Source organism: Ursus americanus, chromosome X, assembly GCF_024610735.1.
Source record: "Ursus americanus isolate L20-20 chromosome X, mUrsAme1.1.p, whole genome shotgun sequence".
Classification (NCBI taxonomy): Eukaryota; Metazoa; Chordata; class Mammalia; order Carnivora; family Ursidae; genus Ursus; species Ursus americanus.
Genome location: NC_142164.1, coordinates 108,147,395 through 108,169,343, shown reverse-complemented (window position 1 = coordinate 108,169,343; position 21,949 = coordinate 108,147,395). Strand labels below are relative to the sequence as shown.

Here is a 21,949-nt window from a genome sequence, read left to right as displayed (position 1 = left end):
ATGTGAATGTATTTAGCATTACTGAATTGTGCACTTAAACTGGTTAAGATGATAAAAAATAAAACTATTAAGTTAATGAAACGATTGTGACAATAGGGACAAACATGTGGTATACTCGATTTAGAAAAGGATGCAAACGTACACATTGTATGAGCCAAACGATGTGGAAAAGTGCAGAGAAAAATACCGAGTTACCCCTTCCCTTTTTGGTTTTGGGCCACCACTATTCTACCACGCCCTACCACACCCCCTACCCCCGCCCAGGGTCCCGGACACTTTCCCTTCATTCCTCTTGTCAAAGATGAAAAAGGCCAATATATAAAGATAATAATGACCCCGCCCCCCCGCCCCACGAAAGTGTAATGAACTATAAGGAGGAACAAAAAGGAGCTAAAGAAATGCTTAGTCATTTAGTCAGTATTTATTGGGTATCTACAAGCCCGACATTTATTCTATACGGTGTATGGATTGGTCATTACACAGAGGAAGGTCTATTCAACAAACCCTACTGCTGTATTAAAAAATAAAGGACTATTTTCCCCCTGCTCTGCATTTTAGAGTTTCATGAAAATTTAACCCTTTAATAATAATAATAATAATAATAATAATAATAATAATAATAAACCTGTAATAATTCAACCGCAGTCAAAGCGCTTTTGCATTGCCATATTTCAGTTGGAGGCTTTGGGGGACAGGTCTGTGCTGGCTTGCAGGAAAAGGGCTTCACCGGGTGGTCTTGCTTCCTAGGAGCTCTGGATTTTGCCAGGCCGGCTGGGTCTGGGCGGGTCGGGGGCGTCCTCGGGATTACGACACGACCAGGCGCCCACCTCTGCGGTTGCTGATGGGAGGAGAGGGTATTTGTCATTATGCTTCTGGGATAAAAACATGTCCCCCCCCAAAAAAAAAAAAGAATTAAAAACTAAGAAAAAAAATGTAAATGTCCCCAAATGGAAAAAAAAGTCCCCAAATAGAAAAGTAAAACAGATGTTATTTTTAAAGAAGGAAGAAATGAACTTTGTCTTGCTTTTTGTTTTTTTGACCGCGCACTCAGAGTATTTGAAGTGGAAGAGAAAAGGAACTTTGCCACTGTGGTTCCACTGGGGCTCGAACCCAGGACCTTCTGCGTGTAAAGCAGACGTGATAACCACTACACTATGGAACCTTCCCGGTAGAGCGGTGGCATCATTAGCTTATTCATAGTCTCACATCCGAAACAGCGCCTCCGCTCAAAACCCGCCCCTCGGCCGGAGCTCCACCTCCGCCGTGGCTCCGCCCCACTTGCCGGAGAGGGTGTTCGCGGCCAAGTCCCCGGCTCTGGCTGTGGGGTCTGGGCGGTTCGCTCAACCTGCCCACCACGTTCGTCACCCCTGTGACCAGGGCGAGGCCAGGGCTGGGGTTACCCTCCTGAGGGCCGCGCCGCTAGTCAGCCGTCCCAAACTTTCTCTCAGCTGCGAGGTCGGCGGGACCCGCCCCGCGGGCGGAAGCGGACGGTGCCGCGGCCACGACCGCTCTTGGCAGCTTCCCTCAGCTCCGGAGGGACCCGCGCTCCCGGCGTTTAGCCCTGGGCACCCTGAGCCGCTGCCCGCAGCGCTGGGGGCCTTAGTCCGGAGCAGGGCGGACAGGAGTGCCACTTAGAGCCAAAGATTCAGGCAGCGCTGGGTTTGGGTGTGGGCCGGGGGTCACTGTCTTACAGGCATTTATGTTGCGGGGGTTGGAAGAGGCCGCTGGGCCCCTTGCCCGAGGATGTAGGCTCCTAATGCTCCCTGACATTTTCACAGCATTCCTCCTCTCCCCCCCGCCCCCAGCCGCCCACGGGGGCTGGAAGTTGCAGGACTTTAGTTGGCCCCTCTTTGTCTGGGCTGGGGGGGAGGGGGAAGGGCGGTGTAGACGGGCCACCCCTTTCCGGCTGAGGGTGATGAAGCAGGACCCGCCGCAAGATTTGAGGGGCCCAGTACAAAATGAAAATGCCAGGTTCCTTGTTCATGAGTTACTCGGAACTCCAAAACGGTGATAAGCAGAGCATTGAGCCCAGCGCCGGACCCTGCGACTGCACAGGCCGCGGCCCGCGAACCTGTGGCTGTGCTTCCCGGACTGTGGGCCCCGGTAAGGTGCTGGAACCCTCCACTACGAAGGGCTCCTGTGTGGTCTCGCTTCTTAGTTTTCATTGTCAGTGTCCTTTGCCGTCCCCAGTGCTTTTGGGTGGATCTTCGTCATCGTCCTAGGATTGCTCACCACCCTCAAGCTTGAAAACCCACCGAAAACCACTTGGCGCGCGTTTTTAAGTGCCGAGTTGAACATGGCTGAAGGCTGGGGCTGTCTTTTTCCCTGGCGTCTTCCCCTGAAGCCGGCAGAATGACGGAGAAATGGTACTGATTGTATGAAAGCATCCCCTTCAGCCAATTCCAGTCTTCCTGAAAAGACCCCTGAAAGAAACAGGTGGGTGGAAGGCACACTAATCTGGGAGGCATAATCTGGATTCTAGTCCTGCCCTGGTTACTCATTTGCTATGTGCTCTTCAGTTCACCTCCCAGGCCTCAGTGACCTCCTCTGTAGAAATGCATGGGTTGGAGTAGACACCCCTACTTTCCCTCTGGGTCTAAATGTTATCCTTCCTTTCCAGGTGGGCAGATGGAGGCCGTTACCTGCCATGTATGTTTTCCGCAGGAGTAGAGGCAGGCCTGCAGCTGGTGCTTGGGTTCTCTACTACCAGGCTTCCTACCTCCTACTGAGCTCCCCGTAATATTCATCATGGGGCCCGTTGCAAAATGCCTTTTTGTTGATACCTTTCTCGAGGCCTCTTGAGCACTTGATGCAGATGACCACGAGTGGATAGCCACCAGCAGGAGGATGGATTCACGAAAGCTCAACGTTTCCTGCTAGTCCATGACCCATAATGACTCCCAGGATGCCCAACAGTAAGTATATCCCACCTGTTTCCAAACCTCTGTCGGTGCAGAACAAGGCTGCCGCGAACTAGGCCTGAAATGACACTCACAGTTGTGTTTTGGTTTTTCTCTAGGGAATGCTTTGCTTGTCCCCAGCTTTCTGTCTGCCCTTGCTCTAAAGGATGGGTTCTCTGAGTGCAAGCTTTGGCCAAGTTCCCACACACGCCCCACGTAGAAAAGAAGCTGGTGCACCTCTGATGCATGCCACATAGGTTCCTGCCTTTAGTGAAAAACTCCTGTGCCTTTTTTCCGTTCTGACAAGGAGGGAGACTTTTGTTCCACTTCCACTTCCCCGCTGCCCTCAAAGTATAGTCACAATCTCTATTGTTTACAAGCACTTTCACATACACTCCTGTGAGGTAGCCATGATAAGTATTACTCTCTTCATGTTTCAGCTGAGGCAGTTAAAGCCTATGAGTCTGAATGCCTTGCTTGAGACCATTCCGCTTCTACTCAGTCTTCTGCTACCTAAGTGATTTCAGGAGGCCCATGTCTGCAAAGGCTACATGTTATTCCCTTAAGAGTGCCCTTGATTTCTTGTAATATTTCGTATGCACTCAGGGAGATAATGGATACCTTTTATTTTTTTCCTTTGTAATTTTATTTTGTTTTTTTTTTTTTTTAAGATTTATTTATTTATTTGAGAGAGGGAGAAAATCTTGAGCGGACTCCCTGGAGAGCATGGAGCCTGAAGCGGGGCTCGATCTCACGCCCCTGAGATCAGGCCGTGAGCCAGCACGAAGAGTCAGATGCTCCGTGGACTGAGCCACCCAGGTGCCCCTCCTTTGTAATTTTAAGATGAAGTCCTCAAAAGCAGGAAACAAACGCCTACCTGGAAACAACCATTGGTGACTTTCACCTTGAAAGCGTCAGTGTCATGGACAGCCTTTCAGATGGCCACAGTTTTGCTTGGCACTTCAGGCAGTTCATTCAGATTTGTGAGGCCTGTTCCCCCGAGGTAAGCCCAGAAGCATCTGAACAACTGTAAGTCAAATCCATCAACAAACTAGTAAATAAGGACTAGAAGTCCCTTCAAACTTTGGAGTCTCCTGATTTCTCAGACGTTTGGTGTGGCTTCCCCAGCGCATGGCTTTACTGATGGAGAGCAACTCAACCAAAGAAACCACCACCCCAAACACTGAGCTGACTTAGGAAGCTGTTTATCTGATTGCATTTAGAAATGGTTATAATCTGTCTTTCAGTATCGTGCTCCAATATTTACTAAGAAAATAAGTCATTACCTTAGAATGTCAGCTCACCTTAATTTTCTCCCTTTTGAAGCTCAAGTTTGAAACATTTGAAATTAGCTTATTGGAATGGATATTTGATATTCGTTGCTCTTTGCCCACCTATCTTTTCATAGTCATTTATATTCCTCTGTCTTCTCACCCGGCTCAACTTCTGTGGTCATTTTTAGCACTCGTTTGCCCTTTTGTTGCTTGTTCTTGTTGACAAAACCACAGTCTGTCAAGTCCAGCTCTCTCTGTACTCTCCCCTTGTATATGGCCCAGAGACGAACACATATCCAGGTCAACTGATTTCACACTAAATTCTTGACTACTTACCTCAAGTGAACCCTTAATGTAGCCTAGAATTGCATCTATGTCCTTCATTCTCCTCTTCTCCCAAAGGACAGTTTCCTATCTTCTCTCCCTGAACTTCCTGTACCTCCTTCCCCAGCCTCTCAGCTGATGAACTGGTTTTCAGTAAAGAGTTGGAAGCCCTGAGAAGAGAACTTCCACGAGTCCCCACCACCGCTGCGCACCCGCTGGTATCTGCGTGATCACAGATCTACACCAGGCCTCTTCTGTAGATCAGGGCTTCTCAACAGCTGTGTTGACATTTGGGACTGAGTAACTCTCGGTCGTGGGGCTCGTTCTGTGCCCCGTAGGATGCCTCACCGCATCCCCGGCCTCTACCCACTAGATGCCCCAGCACCCGTCCCCCCAGTTGTGACCACCCAAAATGTCTCCTGGTTGGGGTGGAATCTTGGGGGCCATTTGGTGATGTCTGCAGACACTTTCCGTTGTCACAGCGTGGGTGCCGGGGTTGGTGTGCTGCCAGCGTCTCGGGGGTGGAGCCGGGGCTGCTGTGAAATACCCTGCCGTGCACGCAACGGCCCCTCACGGCCGAGCTTACCCGCTCCCGAATGTCCCTAGTGCCGTGCTTGAGAAATCCTGCCCTAGACGAATTGTCCGCCTTCCCCTTGAAATCCAGCCCGCCACCTGCTCTTGCCTACTCCAGGAAATCACTCCAAGTCCCCTTTCTCCCACGTCTTTATTTACCTTCCCTGTCGTCTCCTTCTGGTGAACCTGCGAGCGCACCGTAATGTCTCTCAGCATTAAAACGAGCTCTTGATCCCCTTTCTGCCTCCAGCTAGTTCAGGGGTGTTTTTTGTTGTTGTTGTTCTCCTTTGCAGCAGAACTCCTAGAAAGATGTGTCTGTAGGCACTCCCTCCGATGCCTCTCCTTTTGGAAGCGCTTTCCCCTCCTGGCTTTTAGGATACCGCCCTCCCCCGATCTTTGTTTCCCTTCGCAGTCACTTTTGCACCTGGACTTCTTCTCTGTTCGTTCCCACCACCTGGATGGCCTATCAGAGCTGCTGCAAAGCTCCTGACGGCCACCTTCCGTCTGCCCTCCCCCTCTCTGCTTTATCTTAGATAAGAGCAGCTTCATTTTCCCACCTATTGAGGCCCAAAACTTTGAATCATACTTGATTCTTCTTTTCCTCATACCCCAGATCTAATCCTATTAGCAAATCCTCTTGGCTTGCCCTTCAAGACCTAGGTAGAATCTGATCAGTCACTTTCTGCGTCTCCTCTGCTGCCACACCAGTCAAGGCCTTCATCCCATTGGGCCTGGGTCATCGCCGAACACCTCATATCCTGGCCTCCCAGCTTCTGCCCTTTCCTCCCTACGGACTGTTCTCTGCACAGTAGCCGGAGTGACCATTTTAAGAGGTAAGTTAGATCATGTCACTCCTCTGCTCAGAACCCTCCAATAGCTCCTCACCGTAGCTGGAGTGAAAACCAAGGCCATACAGTGGCCCGCAAGGCCCTGTGTGGTGTGCCCTTTCCCCTGTCCGTTACCTCTCGGATCACAAATCCTATTACTTTGCCTTTTCTTTTACTGTGTACTCCAGCCACACTTGGCTGCTTGCTGTTCTTCAAACACACTGGGCCTCTTCTGCCTCAGGGCCTTTGAACCTGCTGTTTTGTCAGCCTTGGGTGCTCTTTTCCTAGGCCAGCCCATTGCTCACTCTCTCACCTTGCTCAGGTATTTGCCCAAATATCTTGTCAGCAAGGCCTCTCTTGGCTGCCCTACTTATAATTACTCTTTCCGCCCCTTCTTCATACTGGAGATGCAGTATCCCCCCTTTCCCTGCATTATTTTTCTTTGTAACACTTACTCCCATCTCATTTGCCGGATATTTACTTACTCATTCTGTTGCTTGTCCTCCGCCATCCTCAACCAGAATGAAAGTTCCATGAAGGTGTGGATTTGGTTCTGTTCACTGTTACGTTCCCCAGAGCCTAAGTAGTGCCCGATACATAGTAAGGGTCCAATAAATACGTCTCGAATGAATCTCTTCAGGGTTGGGGATGACTCAGGCGGGGTCAGTTACCCCCAATCAGAGCTGATCCTGGGGCTTTTACCTGCACTCTGAGAAGAGACATTTCTTTGTTCCTCGATCCTTGACTTGAACGTGAGGTTATCCAGAGGCTGGAGGTTCTGCTGCCGCCTGATTATTGCGGTGTGTCAGACCGGACTCTTAGTTGCATAGAGCAGAACCCTCTTGTTCCCAGTACTCACTGCTCTTCCCCGTGTGGGATTTTTACACCCTTCCCCCCGCCATAGGCTTGACCGAGTGACTTGCTTTGGCCGATCAATGTGGGCAGAAGCACAAGTGTGAAGAGCCAGCTGGTGATTGGCTACTTCAGTGTTTCCCCTTTGCTATGGGAACAGCAATGCTCAGAGAGAGGTTGGCCTGAGTCTTAGAGAAAAGACCCCAGGTGACGGAACTGCAGCCAACCTACACTGGCCATGGCACCAGAGTGAAAAGTAAACCTTGATCATGGTAAGCCACAAAGGTTGTGGGTTGTTTGTTACCAAAACCTAACATCATCTAAGTGGATTCAACACTTCTGCTGGTTTCACAAGAAAATGAGTTTATTAAAAGATAGTCGGTGGTGCAGAGTGTCTCCAAAAAGGCCTCAGAGACTCCAAAGCCGGGAACAATGTCTTAATCTCACCGCGGGGCTGCACTTTGCCAAGACGCCCACTGCTCTCCCTCTGAGTACAGAGGCAGCAACTCCAGCCAGTGATGGGGCCCTGCGTCTCGGAAAACTGAACCCCTCTGTCACTAACGTTGTCACAAGATGGATTTCATAACCCCTTGACCCCTTGTGCTGCCCTCTTAAGTGAGGTCTCTGGCGGAGCCTAAGTTACATCCCTGTGCTCTTGCCCGGAGAGAGGCTGGGAAAGTGAACGTCTTGTTTCTCCTTTGAGGAGGTGGGGGTCAAATGTGGCGAATGGAGAAGTTAGTGAACACGAAGCATGAAGACATCTGCTGCCTGCCTGAAGCCCAAGCACGGAGCAAGGGGTGAGAGCTGAGAAAGAGAACGATTGGATGCCGTCCTGGCAGGCCTCCAGCAAGCCAAGCCTTACATACGCCTATTGACGCCTCAGTTATTGGAAGAATGCATTCCTGGTTTTGCTTAGGCCAGCTGGAATTGGTTCACTGACACTTGCAGTAGAAGGAGTCCTGATGAGTCATCTAAAATGGGTGGGCATCAGCACAGTGGCTGGCGGTGCTGTCCTGTCTCAGATACTTGGAAGTTTTGGTCGCCCTCAGTTCCCAGTAAATGGGGAAACAGCCTCTTCCGGCAGGGCAGGCTTTTGGTTTCAGTGCATCTTGGGAGCCAACAGGTCTCAAACATAGCGGGGTACTTGCTCACATGGAGCACGGTAGCCAGGACACATAGAGGTCGAGAGTGGGCAACACATCTGGGGTACTGTTGGTTGCTTACCCCCAATTCATTCTTCTTCTTTTCCTCAGTAATAAAGATAAGAATAAACCCTTGTATAGTACTTGCTATGTATTAGAGACCATTCTAAACTCTTTGCTCAGATTAACTCATTTAATCCACACAAGAACCCTGAGAGAAAAGGTTGTTATGCCTGGCTTACAGATGAGAAAATGGAGGCATAGAATAATTAAGTGACTTGTGGAAGTTGTACAGCTAGTAAATAAAGGAGCAGGGCTTTACACCCAGGCCATCTGGCTCCATGGGCTGCATTTAACCTCTACACTGCACTGCCTGATTTTGTTTCATTTGGCAATGTAGCCAGCTAAAACAGCTTGATTTCCCAGGCTCCCTTGCAGCTGAAAAAGACTGCGAGGCACAATTCTGGCCATGAGATGTTTGGAAGCAGGGGGGCTTCCAGAACCATTTCTTTAAAAGAAGGTAGACTCAGGTGGTATGCCTCATTTTGCCCTTAGTTGTTTACTTTCTGCCTGGAATGCGAATGTGGATGTTGGATGTAGAGCAGCCACTTTGTGAACATGAGTTGACAATTCTGAATAAGAAAGCTATGTGACTTGGCTGAAGGAAAGAAGGTGCCTGGGTCCCAGCCCCAGATTTCATACTTCCAGATTCTTTGTTTCATGTGAAAAATAAAACCCCTAATTTGTAAGGCCATTGTTTAGTAGGAGTTTCAGTTACATGAAGGGGAACTATATACCTACCGATTCAACATTTCCACATTTCTCACCCTTAGATGTCTCCGGTATCATTTTGGCAATGTCTCTAATCTGCCCACCAGCTACTGAGGGACTGCTCTGTGTTGCAGTCTCTTGGTAGAAGTTGTTTATTATTACATGTCTGCAATATGTCTAGGAGCACAGCACTGGGTAGTGTGGGAGGTGGTTTTGTTGTTTTTTTTTTTTAAGTGTATGACATGCCCCATCTCAAGGGGTTTGAAGAACATTAATTCACCCAAAGGACTGATTTGTTCCAAGCTGTTAATGGATGATAATGGTTTGATGTTGTTTTCCTAACTCAGGAAGTTATTGAATTTTAATAGACCCTGTCTCCTCTCTCTTAAAGTAGAGACTCAAGAGAAGACAAAGGGGAGAGGGGGACAGGGTGATATGTGAAAGGCCTAACAGTAAAGATGGCCTTACCTGGTGTTCCTCTCAGCACCAGCTATCTCTAAAATCACCCACAGTCACATCCAATCACAACCAATGAGCTTAAATTTGGTAGAGATGGCCACCCAGGAGAGGAATAGATCAGATCAAAATACTTTGTCTCCACCTCCCTCTTTTATATGTCTTGAAACACCACTGGTTTCTAAAGTCACTCCCCTGGGACTTTGTAACAGCACAGAACAATTTGGCCACTCCCCTCTCCTACAGAACCCCACTTAAAAGGAAATATCTGGTAGCAAGATCTAGCCAGTGCTAATTGTTGACAGAAATGAAATCGGTTATTCCCTCCACTTGCCCAACACTTACTGTCTTCTTTAGATTTACAAGGTGATTCAACAGTGCGTACAATGGGACTCTAAGTTGTTCCTCATAGTCCGATGGAAAGATTTCAAGAGTGATGCATGTGTTAAACAAAAATTATGGGTTTTTATTAGTGATTTTAAATATTTGTGATTTGAGGGGGAATATAATTAGGGTATAGTCTGAGGGCTAATGTAATAATAAAACCAATTAGCAGGTTGTTTAACTCAGTTAGAGGCTGTCTGCAGGCCAGCAGCTTTCCTCTGATAAATCCTGTTAAAATGCAGTGGGTTCTATTTTGTGCAGCATGAGCAGGCTGCCATGACAACTGTCTGTGAATATTATTTCAGTATTAGTTACAGGTTTCCAGTGTCAGTCTCTGGGTCCAATGTTCATTCTAAAACCCAAATACACATCTATTCTTAAAGGAGTTGTCCTGGACATGTTTTTTAAAAAAACAAAACAAAAATAAAACACTTTCAATTACCTGGGTTTTTTCTTTTGGAAAACAAATATGAAAGAATTTGCACAGTTGCAAATTGCAGATTTTATTGCTTGGTTCCTTTCTTTCGGAAAGGCGATTTGGATATGAATTTACATTGTACTTGACCTTAGATTCGATTAAATAGATGCAGCAGGCAAGAGTTTGGAAAGTTTAAAGTCTATAATCCTTATGTTAAATTATTCTTTTTTTTTTTTCTTTCTTTCCCCATCTGACAGTGTCAGAAGGAATCTTGTGGTCGCAAGTGACAGAGGATTGAATCCAAATCAAGTTGGCAAAACCAGTCTCAAATGAATGTGACTTGAAAATTCGTAAGGTAAAATTTCATGCAGAGATTTCCGATGGAAGGCTCCAGCCCCGTTTCCCTGCCCTCTACTGGTCACCCTTCTCCAGGTGCCAGTTGTACCCCTCACACCGGCACACCCGCTGTCCTCATGGTGACAGCCTTGCTCAGAGCACCACACCTGGGGCGTGACAGTGAGTCTGTGTCCCAGCGCTCTCTCCAGGAGCCCCGAGATTCACTTATATTGCCAGTCTTCAGCTACATGCCCACCTGAACACTCTTTTTTGCCAAGTAAAATTGAGGTGCTCACTGCCTGAGGCCTGAGTTAAGGGCCCAGCCCTTGACAATCACTGTTATTTGGGAAGGGGGCTCATGCTGATTGGCTTAAGCCCATCAGGGCCTATACATTTTTTTTTTTTTAAGATTTTATTTATTTAAGAGCAAGAGAGAGAGCGAGCGTGCGCATGAGCTGGGGGAAGGGCAGAGGGAGAGAAAGAGGGATAAGCAGACTCCCCGCTGAGCAGGGAGCCCGATGTGGGGCTCCATCCCAGGACCCTGAGATCATGACCTGAGCCAAACGCAGATGCTTAACTAACTGAGCCATCCAGGCGCCCCCAGGGCCTATACTTAGAGTACGGGGTGATGTCAATGCCATGGAAACCACAGGGCTGAGAAGAGGGAGAGGGTTGATTTCAAAAAGGAAAATTGGGGTACTATTGCAAGGAAGTGAGGGGAATACTTGCTAGCCATCTGGTTAGGGCACAGAATGCTGTGCAAATTATAATAGTAACAACAGCTAACCTTTATTGAATACTAACGATGAGCTAGGCACTACTCAAACTGTTTTATAGGTATACTGGTTAGAGAATGTGTGTGGCTTCAGGTAATAAGGTAAGTGAAATAGCAAGGACTTAACACAGAGCAGTTCGTTTTTATCCCATGTGATATGAAGTCACGAGACCATGTCTCCAGCTCATCTTTCAACCTTTCTGCATTATCATTCTCACCATGAGGCTGTCTTCCTAATGTTCACAAGAAGGCTGCTCCTCCTTTAGACTTCGCATCCTGGTTCCAGGCAAAGAGGAAAGGGCTCATGTCAACTGAATCTTGTCTTTTTTTTTTTTTTTTTTTTCTTAATCAGGAAAATAGCTTTTCTGGGAGCCTCAGCCAGTAGATGTCTGCTTACATCCTGTTGTCCAGATCTGTGTCACATGACCACCCCTAACTGCAAGGGAACCTAGCCAATCAAATTTTGTTGGCTAAGCCCATTGCCACCTAGAACAAAATTGAGATTTTACTTGTAAGGAAGAAAGGGAGAATGGATATTGGTTAGGCAACTAACTAGGCTGCCATGATATATATTAACTCATTTATTCCTTACTTTAAACCAGTGTGGTGGTACTATTACTCTCCCAGTTTTCCTTTTCCTTTCCCTTCCTTCCCTTTCCCTTCCTTCCCTTCCCTTTCTTTTCTTTTCTTTTCTTTCTTTCTTTTATATCCCAGTTTTCTAAGAAACAGGCACAGAGAGGTAATGTAATTTCCTCAAATTCACACGCAGCTGTTAAGTAGCAGAGCTGATATTTTTATGAAATAACAAGAACTTACTCCTGGTTCCCTTTCCTAATCCTCCTACTCTTCCGTGCACAGAAGACTTCATTTTTAATTTTTAAAAACTGACAATAGGCCCTATATTTCACAACCTTCTCAGGAAAAATAATCCATAGAAATCTTGGATCTCTCACCAACTTGTTTTCGTAGTGTCTTTTTCACATAGCCACACCAACAGGAACATGACATATCAGCAAGAATTGTGTTTGGTAGTAAGAAGCAGACCTAAAAGGGAGGCAATGGGGAGGAAAAATCTTTCTATACCCGTCAAAGTTCTTCCTGCTTGTCTAAGAATTGAACTGACATGAAGCAGATTAACAGGAGAAAATAAAACTGAATTATGTACATGCAGGAAATCCACACAGACGTGAGATCCCAAAGACAGGCGTGATGAGGTCTATATGTCATCCTGAACCAAGGAGAAGGGGGCAGGAGCTTGGGACTTCAAAGGGAAGGGAAGCAATTCACAGGAAGATGAAAAGAGTAAATGCTGGGCAAACAAATGTTTGCTGGGCCGCTCGGAAACAATGGGACATAGAGAGGAATTTGATTAAACAGGCCTTGCTAGGTTCCTTCGTGCCCACTGTACCTGGTTCACATCATGATACAGTTAGCTATGGTGACAGCTCTCTTCCTGGAGCAGGTCCTCTATCTAAATTCTTTTACGCAGTTAGGGGGAAGGTTGAAGTTTCTTTATGTGTCTTTTGGGGCCCCAATTGTTTTTAGCTGGAAATAATCTGTGTGTCAAAGGGGCACATTTTGGGGTGGCCTGCCTCTGTCCCCTGCAAAGGTTATTTTCATCTCATATGATATAAAATCCAGAGCTTCATTCAAAAATAAAGTGAACCTGTTAAAGTAAAAGAGTCATTACACATGTAGAAGTTTCCTATCCTCAGTTACATCAGGTTAATTTATATGACGTTTCCTTAAAACTGCTTTGTAAATCAGAAATTCACTCTGTAAGAATAACAATCCAGCTCACTTGGGTAAATCAATGAAATGTCACGACATTACTAATACCTCAGTTTGCTTATAATTTTTATTTCTCTCGTTCTTTCCAAATATTTGAGATCCTTAGCTTATGGCATTATTTTATTTATATATCACAACACTTTTATTTTTTGTTTTGGTAATACTACTGAATTGATCAGAAAAATCATAAGAACATTGTAGAATGTAGTTTGACTTTAAAAGTTATGAAGGAGTGGGTTCACAAAGAAATGGAGATTTAAACAAATAAAAATCATACTGTGTTAGAGAGCAGTGCCACTCAAAGCATGTTTCACTATCACTTGGGAGCTTATTAGAAATACAGATTCGTGAGCACCGCTCCAGACCTATTGAACCAGAACCTCTAGGGGCCAGGCCCAGGAATCTGTGTTTTAACAAAATCTCTAGGTGATTTATAAGCACATTAAAGTGTGAGAAGCGTTAGGGAGTTTTATGTAAATGAGACTCACAGATCTTGTACTCTTTGGAATATTGGCAAAAATACTAACTGCATGTTTGGTAAACTTAAAACCTATATTAAACCCTAGATTCTCCTTTGGACGTTCCTAAATCATAGATTTCAGTTATTTACTCCAGGTCACTACTCTTAAGGGCATGCTTGTCTCCTTCCCCCTATCAACACCTTCACCTAACTCATCCATAGTTGTCTTTTAGATGTCAGGTTAAAGCTTACTTTCTCTGATAAGCATTTATTTGCTTGACCTCCTGACTCACTCTCATAATATATGTACTTTTCCTTTGCAATTTCACATTTATTTTTATGAGTATTTAATTAATGTTTACTTCCCCCACTAGGCTATAAACTTCATGAGGGAAGGGAACTCGTCAGTTCTGTTAACTGGTATATCCCCAGGGTCTAGAACAGCGCCTGGCACACCATAGATGCTCAACAAATATTTGTTGAATAAATAAATGAATGAAACCAAGACAAGAAAAAGTGCTCTTAAAGAAAATTCTCTGAAAACTTTTTTGAAGGCTTCACAATGAGCACTTAGTCCTCTCGGGCAATAACAGCAAGGGTTTGAAAAGAAAGCCATGGATCTTTCCCAGGCCTTGTTTTAGCTAATACTTTCGACGTTCCTCCAGGAAACCAACTGTTCTTTGTTTTCTGTGTTCATGATGCAAAAATGGTTGAGGAAGGCAAATGGTGGCAGAAAGAAAGCTTGAGGAACCTGGAATCTGTCTTTCCGATAAACAGGAAGTGGTTCTCTCATCCAGCTTGTGTTGTTCACATTCTGTTGGCAGGTACTGTCATGTCTGCATCTGACATTGTGGGGTTGCTAAGGCAACCTATTAAAGAATCATTCTAGAATTTACCTCTGGAAAATTCCAGGTGAAGCTGAGGAATTCTCTTTAAGTAAGACCTATAAGTGTGACAATGGATAGTATCCTGAGCCTGCAGGTCAGGCTGAAAGATTCAGCAACCAACAAAGTGAAGATCTAGGGTCTATTTTCCTTGAACCAGTGCAGAACTGATAAAACTTAGAAGGGTAAGAATGCTTAATGGAGCAGATGAGTTGAATGAAATCTGGGTAGGCATGGAACCATCTGATTGAAAGTTAGCTTTCTTCCTCTGTTTGTTTAACGAACCCTGGTAAACTCTATGCTTTGTGTATGGAATTTATCATACTTTAATATGTATTTTATTTACTTTACTGTAATTTATATTTGGGCGATCTTTATAGGGTGGAGGGGAGTCACCTTGATGTAGAAGGAGTATTGGCCACCAAATCGTAAGACTGTAATGTTGGGGAGGCCACCTAACTTCTGTGGGCCTCGTGTCCTCTCCTATAAAATGAAGGACCTTTCTGAGCAATTCCAGAGGACCAGAGTGTCTTACCACATCACAGGCTCACCTGCGACAGAGCTCTAGGCCAAGAAGCTCAAGACGATCTTGCAAGGGGACTCCACCGTGTGCCTAGATCAGTTTTGCCCAATTTCCAGGGCCTGGATATGAAAGGCAGTTGCATAAATGTATATTCTTGTTTTATTTTTGTCTTGGAATGGCAGATTATAGCTCCTGCAGAGGGAAAATAAGAAGAAGTAAGAAATTACCATTACTCTGCCATTGACTCATGCTAGATGTCAAACTGAGATACATGCAAAACGCAAGCACATACAAGCTAAAGGAACAGATTGTGGCAATATTTAAAAATATCACAACTCTCTAAATAAGAACAGTTCTGATAAGCCTATTTGGCATTCATGCAGAACACCCATAACTCTGAAGAATCTGAATTGTACATTGCCAAGGTAAATTACTTCTACACGGTAATTATAGATGCAAGTATATTGGATTATATGAGAATACCTGTTTCCCTTGGTTTACAGATACCCCTCTCTCCTGGGCCTCTTCCTTTCCAGATTGTTGCTTTTTTAGTCTCCTTTGTTCCTTCCTCCTCCTCCTTTCCTTTAAATGTCTCCATTCCCCAGGCTTCTGCTTTTGCCCCTCTTGCCTTCTTTCTCTACAAGCTCTCCCTGGCTGTTTCATCTTCTCCAACCGCTTTGATTGTCGTCCATAACCCGATGACCTCTTAATGAGAATCTGTAGACCTGATTTATTTCCTGGGCTCTACACTCAGGCTTCTGCTGCCGCCCGGACATGTGAACTTGTTATTTTTCTCCACCTCCCCTTCCTGTCCTACCCCTGGACCCGCTAACACTCTCCCACAGTTAATGGCATTGCCCACTAGACAGTAAATGACCAGAGGGCAGAGATGGTGTCTGTCTTGTCCACACGGTACACGCAGCACTCAGCATCATGCCTGGCATATGGTAGACACCCAGTAAATATCGAAGAAGTGATTAACCCCTCTATTATTTCAAACTAGAAACGTCCCTCACTCCCTATACCCAGTCCGGGACCTGTGGGATTTATTACCGGAAATCCTTTCACATTGGGCCCCTCCTCTCCAACCCCCCACCCACTTTAATCCAGCCCTTCTCATCTCCTGGATTGTTGCCAGGGCTTCCTTGTTGGTCTTCCTGTGGCTGGCTTTTCCCCAGTCCCTCATCATCTGACCGGCAGAGTGATCTTCCTCAAGCTTGAATCTAATCAGATTACCCTCAGGCTTCCCATCGCTTAGAAATCCAGTTCGCAGTGGTAGCCTCACACCGAATCCAGTCCTTGGAGCCTGTATGGTGTTTTGAGAAGACGAGAATGACTCCATTTCGTTGATTCTAAGATGTCCATGTTTTTCACATTTTCGCACCTCTGAGATTGGAGTGTGTCTTAAAATCGATAGACTGTCATGGTTTGATGGGTGGCTTTTTTTCTTTCTTCTTGGTACGTAAAATAATGATGTACCTTATAATCGATGGCACCCTAAATTTGCAGAAATATACTGACATTTAAAAGTAGGGAGATTTTACATAAAAATATGTTCAGCTTCTCTTGAAAAATTACATTGGGCAACGCTGGGCCGGGATTTCTGCATGGCAGCCTAGGAGGGAGCTACCAGTAAGTAGCAGCTGCCTCACTTAGACGAGAACTCTCTAGAATGTCCCATCGCTTCCACCTAGGCTGCTTTATTCATTTATCTTACCTGCCCCAGCCCATGCGAGCATTTGAAATTGTAATCCCTGACTGATGAGTTAAAATGTGAATTCTTTGTTATGGTTTACAAGAATGATCACAGCTGGCACCAACCTACCTCGCCCATGTACTATTGGAGTCTAGAAGGATATCAGTTCTGCCAGGGCAAGTGGGGAAATACTTCATAGAACATGAAAGGAGGGAAAAGGCATTCCAGGGAGCGTGGGAGCATGTTATATTTGAGTAATGTTTCCTGAGACTGGGGGGTTAGGGGCGTAATAGAGCAGGGGATGGTGAGGGACACGGGCCTGTCCACAAATAATTTCAAGAGCTACCTCTGTACCTGCACCTCCTGTCTTGAAATTACTTGTGGACAGACCTGTGTCCCTCGATCAACCGTGAACCTGGAAGGGAGATGGATCTCTGCCTTGTAGCTAGGACATGCTCAGTTAAGTGCCGGTTGCATGAAGAATGGTTGGGGTGTGTTTTGTGGCTAGGATCTCTGTTTTTTGAGTTATGCCCATGGCTAGAGAGCCAACGGTGACGTCGGAGGGAGGGGCCAGTGTTTTCCTTAGTGCTTGTAGTTTACAGTAGAAGGTGCTGCTTCTGGCTGGGACTTAGGGAGGCCCTTGGCAAAATCAGCCCGCAGGGACTTTCGTATCTTGCAGACCCCAAGGCACTAAACCAGAGCCAGATCTGAAGCTTTTTATTTTAAAATTCGTGTATAGTAAAATCGACTTGTACTGTTTTGTGAATCTGGACACATGGCTAGATTAGTGTAACCACCACCCTAATCAGGACACAGAACATTGCCCCCCAAACTCGCTCTTGCTATCCTCTTGTAGTCACCCCTCCCCCACCCATAAACCCTGACAACCACTGAGCAGTTCTCCATCACTGTGGTGTTGTCTTCCCAAGAATGTCAGAGAAATGTATGTGACCTTTTAAGCGGGGTTCTTTGACTCAGCATAAGGCCTTTGAGATTCATCCAGGTTGTGTGTATCAAGAACCTGTTCCTTTTTCTTGTTAAGTAGTAGTTCGTTGTCCAGAGGTCCCACAGTCGTGCATCCGTTCGCCCACCGAAGGACATAGGCGTTGTTTGCAGTATTTGACCGTGTGAATCTGTGTATAGGCTTTCGTGTGATTATAAGCTTTCTCTAGAGTAAATAACCAGGGGTAGGATTGTGGTGTCGTATGGTAAAATGTATGTTCAACGTTACAAGAAACTACTGAACTGTTTTTCAGAGTGAATGCACCATTTTGCATTCTCACCAGCAAAGCATGAGCGTTCTAGTCGCTCCACGCCCTAACCAGCACTGGGTATGATTAGATTGTTTTTAACTGTCCTAATAGGTGTACTGTGTTACCTCATTGTGGCTTTAATTTGAATTTTTGCTTCCTCAAATCCAAGCCAGGGGAACTGGAGGGAAGAAAATGGCTAACTCACCACCAGTTTTGTGGTACTTCAAACTCTGATCTTCTTCCTCAGTCTTCCTTCTGCTACTTACTTTTCAGAGTCCTTGTGTTACTTGTTCATTGCTATGTAACAAATTACCAAAAACCTTAGAAGCTTAAAATGCACATTTATGATCTCACAGCTTCTGTGGGTTGGGAGTCCGGGCATGGCTTACCTGGGTCCTCACAAGCTGCTGCAGTCAACATGTTGGCTAGGCCACCGTCATTGGAAGGCTTAACTGGAGAAGGATCCACTTCTGATCTCACGTGGTTGCTGGCAGGATTCAGTTCCTTGAGGTCTGTTTGACCGGGGGCCTCCGTTCCTTGCTGGCTTTTGGTCAGAGACTTCCTTCAGTTCTCTGCCGTGTAGGCCTCTCCAACATGGCAGCTTACTTCATCAAAAGCACACAAGCTGTGAAGGCAATAGAGAGAGTCTGCTAGCAAGACAGAAAGTCACAGTCTCTTATAACATAGTCACAGAAGCAATATCTGAACACCTTTGCCATATTTTATTGATTAGAAGTCAGTCACTAACTAGGTCCAGCCTTACACTGAAGGAGAGGGGATTACACAAGAGCATGAATACCAGGAGGTGGGGATTATTGGGGGCCATCTTGGGTCTGTCTGCCATAGTCCTCAGATAGCTGCTTCATGGATCCTTCCAGGTGTCTTACAACTTCATTCTGTGGGAGAGACAAGTGAAGTGGGTAGAGTGCCCTTAGTCTACCCAGACTGCGACTCTATGAAGCTTTTTGATTTGATTTCTGATATTCAGGGTTAATTTTAGGAGTTTGTTTGTTTGTTGTTTTTGACGTAAGCCATCTAGGACCAAGCTAGGGTTAGAATAAGCAGTGGTCAAAATTTAAATTCTCGGGGCGCCTGGGTGGCTCAGTCGTTAAGCATCTGCCTTTAGCTCAGGGCGTGATCCCGGGGTCCTGGGATGGAGCCCCACGTCGGGCTCCTCCGCTGGGAGCCTGCTTCTTCCTCTCCCACTCCCCCTGCTTGTGTTCCCTCTCTAGCTGGCTGTCTCTCTATCAAATAAATAAATAAAATCTTTTTAAAAAAATTTAAATTCTCATAACCATCAATCTTCTGTTTATTAAATTACAACCATGGAGAGCTCAACTTTTGTAGCCTTTTCAAAGCTGACCTTGTAAATTCCAACACATAATGACAGCTGTTTCAGCCTGTCATTGTGGCTGCTGACCAGGAGACCCCAACAGATATATCTGGCCAGCACTGGACGTTATGAATTTCTTTCCCTTGATAGTGAATTGCTACCCACGTTTAATTTCTTTTAATGGCTTTCTAATGACTTGCCAAATCTGGCCTCTCTTTTCTCTTACTTAGTGTGGCTTTTCAATACCCAGGATTCATCCCTGGAAATATGCTTGATCCTTTCTCTTTATTGAAACTTGGTATTCCTTCCTTCTCTTTAAAAGGAAGTAGGCTCTTTAAATCAAGATTCTTTGAATGTTTTTGATTATGAACCTGTCACAGTACAAGCTTTTTGAAAATGGACCCCTAATATGGGTATATTAATGTATTTATAACTAATACTACTGAGTTCATATGTTGTGTACATTATCAAACATACATGAAAATAGGAAATTCAAAAAGAATTAAAAAATAGATAAAAATATGAGGCGCCCGGGTGGCTCAGTCATTAAGCATCTGCCTTCGGCTCAGGGCATGATCCTGGGGTCCTGGGATCGAGCCCTGCATTGGGCTCCCCGCTCCGCTGGGAGCCTGTTTCTTCCTCTCCCACTCCCCCTGCTTGTGTTCCCCCTCTCTCTGGCTGTCTCTCTCTCTGTCAAATAAATAAATAAAATCTTAAAAAAATAGATAAAAATATGAGTTCTAATATTTTGCTTTCTACTGTCCAAAGGGGTGCTACTGGGCATTGATGTATCAGGGGCCATGAGCGGACAGACACCTTAAATACTCACCACCAAATAGATCTGCACACATTATTTCTTTTCTCAGTCTCTTCCCAAATCCAGCTGCTCTGTCTAGACTCTAGCATATTCCCCAGTGTGTGTCAGGACCAATAATAGGAGCTGCTCATTAGAATTACTTTTCCTTGGTAGAAGATGGAACTGTGGCCAACTCCAGGATGCTTGTGGGGTAGGAGAGGTCTGCCTGCAATGCCCAGTCTCTCCCTTGTGAGGTAACCAGCCTCTCTGTTCCTCGTTCTCTTTCCGTAGCTTGCTCCCATCATAGACTAACCAAGTGTCCTGGTCTGGGTTCCCTCAGAGGCAGACTCTGAGACAAGCATTGGAGAGCAAGGAAGGCGAAGGCAAACCCAGTAGGGAAATGGGGAAGTGAGAAAGGAAGGAGAGACAGCCAAGACAGCCAAGAAAGAGTAAGTCCAGCCTGTAGGGGTGAAGAGGCTTCCATTTTTCAATCATAGCAGATGGGCACTTTTCTCTACCCACTTGTACATCTACTTGCGGTATTATAATCAGGAAGTCAGTGCTTTCTGATTTTTGTCTTACCTCTCCCATTTCACATCCTTGTTAAGCACCGTGAAACACGCATTATCTACAAGAACACCCTCTTTTCTCCCTCACCTCTTTTCTTTTCAGTTAACTTCTAACTTCTGGCTGCTCAATCATCAGGTCTCGGGCGGGGCATCACTTCTTTTCTTTTTCTTTCCTTTTTCTTTAACTAAGCCTGATGCCCAACAGAGGGCTTGCCCTCACAACTCTGAGATCAAGAGTTAGCTTCTCTGCTCTACCCACTGAGCCGGCCAGGCACCCCAGCGGCACCTCATTTAGAAAGACTTCCTTCCTCCCCCTTTCTGGGATGGGGCTCTTTCTCTGTGCCCCGTCCCTGTCCTATTAGAGATCCTGTCATACCGTATTGCTTTTATTTATTCATGTAATAAGTATCTATTATGTGCCTGGCGCTGTGTTACGTACCTGGAGTTTATATTCCAATAGGAGAGAAAGATTTTAATTTGTGATTTCATTTTAATTTTTTATTTACCTATGTGTTTGCCCCACCTAATCATGTCCATTTTGTTGACCCTTTATGTCCCTGTCCTTCTGCGGTGCCTGCCACGTAGGGGGGCTCAGAGTGTTGTGTTGAATTGTGTCAAAGAGCACAAGCCACCTTAGTTCAGGATGACTTGGTATTGCCATGGCCTTTTCCAGCCTTTCCTGTTGGCTGTTTTCATACAATAATGTGCCCACTGAGAGAGACATTGACCTTGACTGTTTGGGGCACAAGTCTGTTAACAAGTGAATTTAAAACTGTGAACGTTACTTTGCCAATTACTTTTTCTGTTTTCAGGCTGGGAGAACACATCGCTGCTCAGCTGGAGGAAAGTCAGAGAGCATCTGAGAAGAGGCTGGGACCTTCATTTTGCAAACACATAAGGTGCTGACCGAGGCAGTATAGTGTAAGGACCATAAGTAGGGGTTCGCGAGTCAAAGTGCCTGGGTTCAAATCCCAGCTCTGCCACTCATTTGCTGTTTGACTTTGGGCTCTAGGTCCTAAAGTGTAAATAGAGATGATAATAATAGTATATGCCCGATAGGATGGTGTGTAGGTTAAATAAGATGAACACATATAAAATTAACAATAGAACCTCGTACATGCTCAATAAATGTTATTATCGTTGTTATGATTTATTCACATCCATCAGTGCTAGTTCATTCAGCAGTTGGAGGCTGGCTATAAGACTCTTTGTGGTGCTCAGAGTCACACTTCAGCATTCTTCATACAATGGAAAAAAATATGGTGAAAGTCTTCATTTTAAGCAAATTCTAAGTTTTAGATAGGTCACATAAAGGGTACACTAATGCAATTCATGGTCCAGAGGCCGACCATTAAAATAACCACCTAAATCACAAGTTCTTTCCCTCCTTTCCTTTCTGTGATGAAACAAATATTTGCTGAGTACCTCTTATGCATTTGGTGCCGAGGATGCCAGGAGGAATGAAATGGACCCTGTCGTTTCAAGATTTCACATGTAAGAGGACAAATTACAGCTCACTTTGGGCAGCTCTTTAATTGGACACGCACATGGCTTTGAGAGCCAGAAGACAGAGTGCCCAACTCCCCTTTGGCGATTTAGGAAAGGCTTCACA

The 21,949-nt window shown here is 45.5% G+C and overlaps 1 non-coding gene across 1 annotated transcript; it reads right to left on the bottom strand.

The window, feature by feature from the left end:
- Positions 1 to 1,089: 1,089 nt before the first annotated feature.
- TRNAV-UAC (transfer RNA valine (anticodon UAC)) lies at positions 1,090 to 1,162 on the bottom strand. The gene has a single exon. It is a non-coding gene; the product is annotated as a tRNA-Val (tRNA).
- Between the last annotated feature and the right edge of the window lie 20,787 nt (positions 1,163 to 21,949).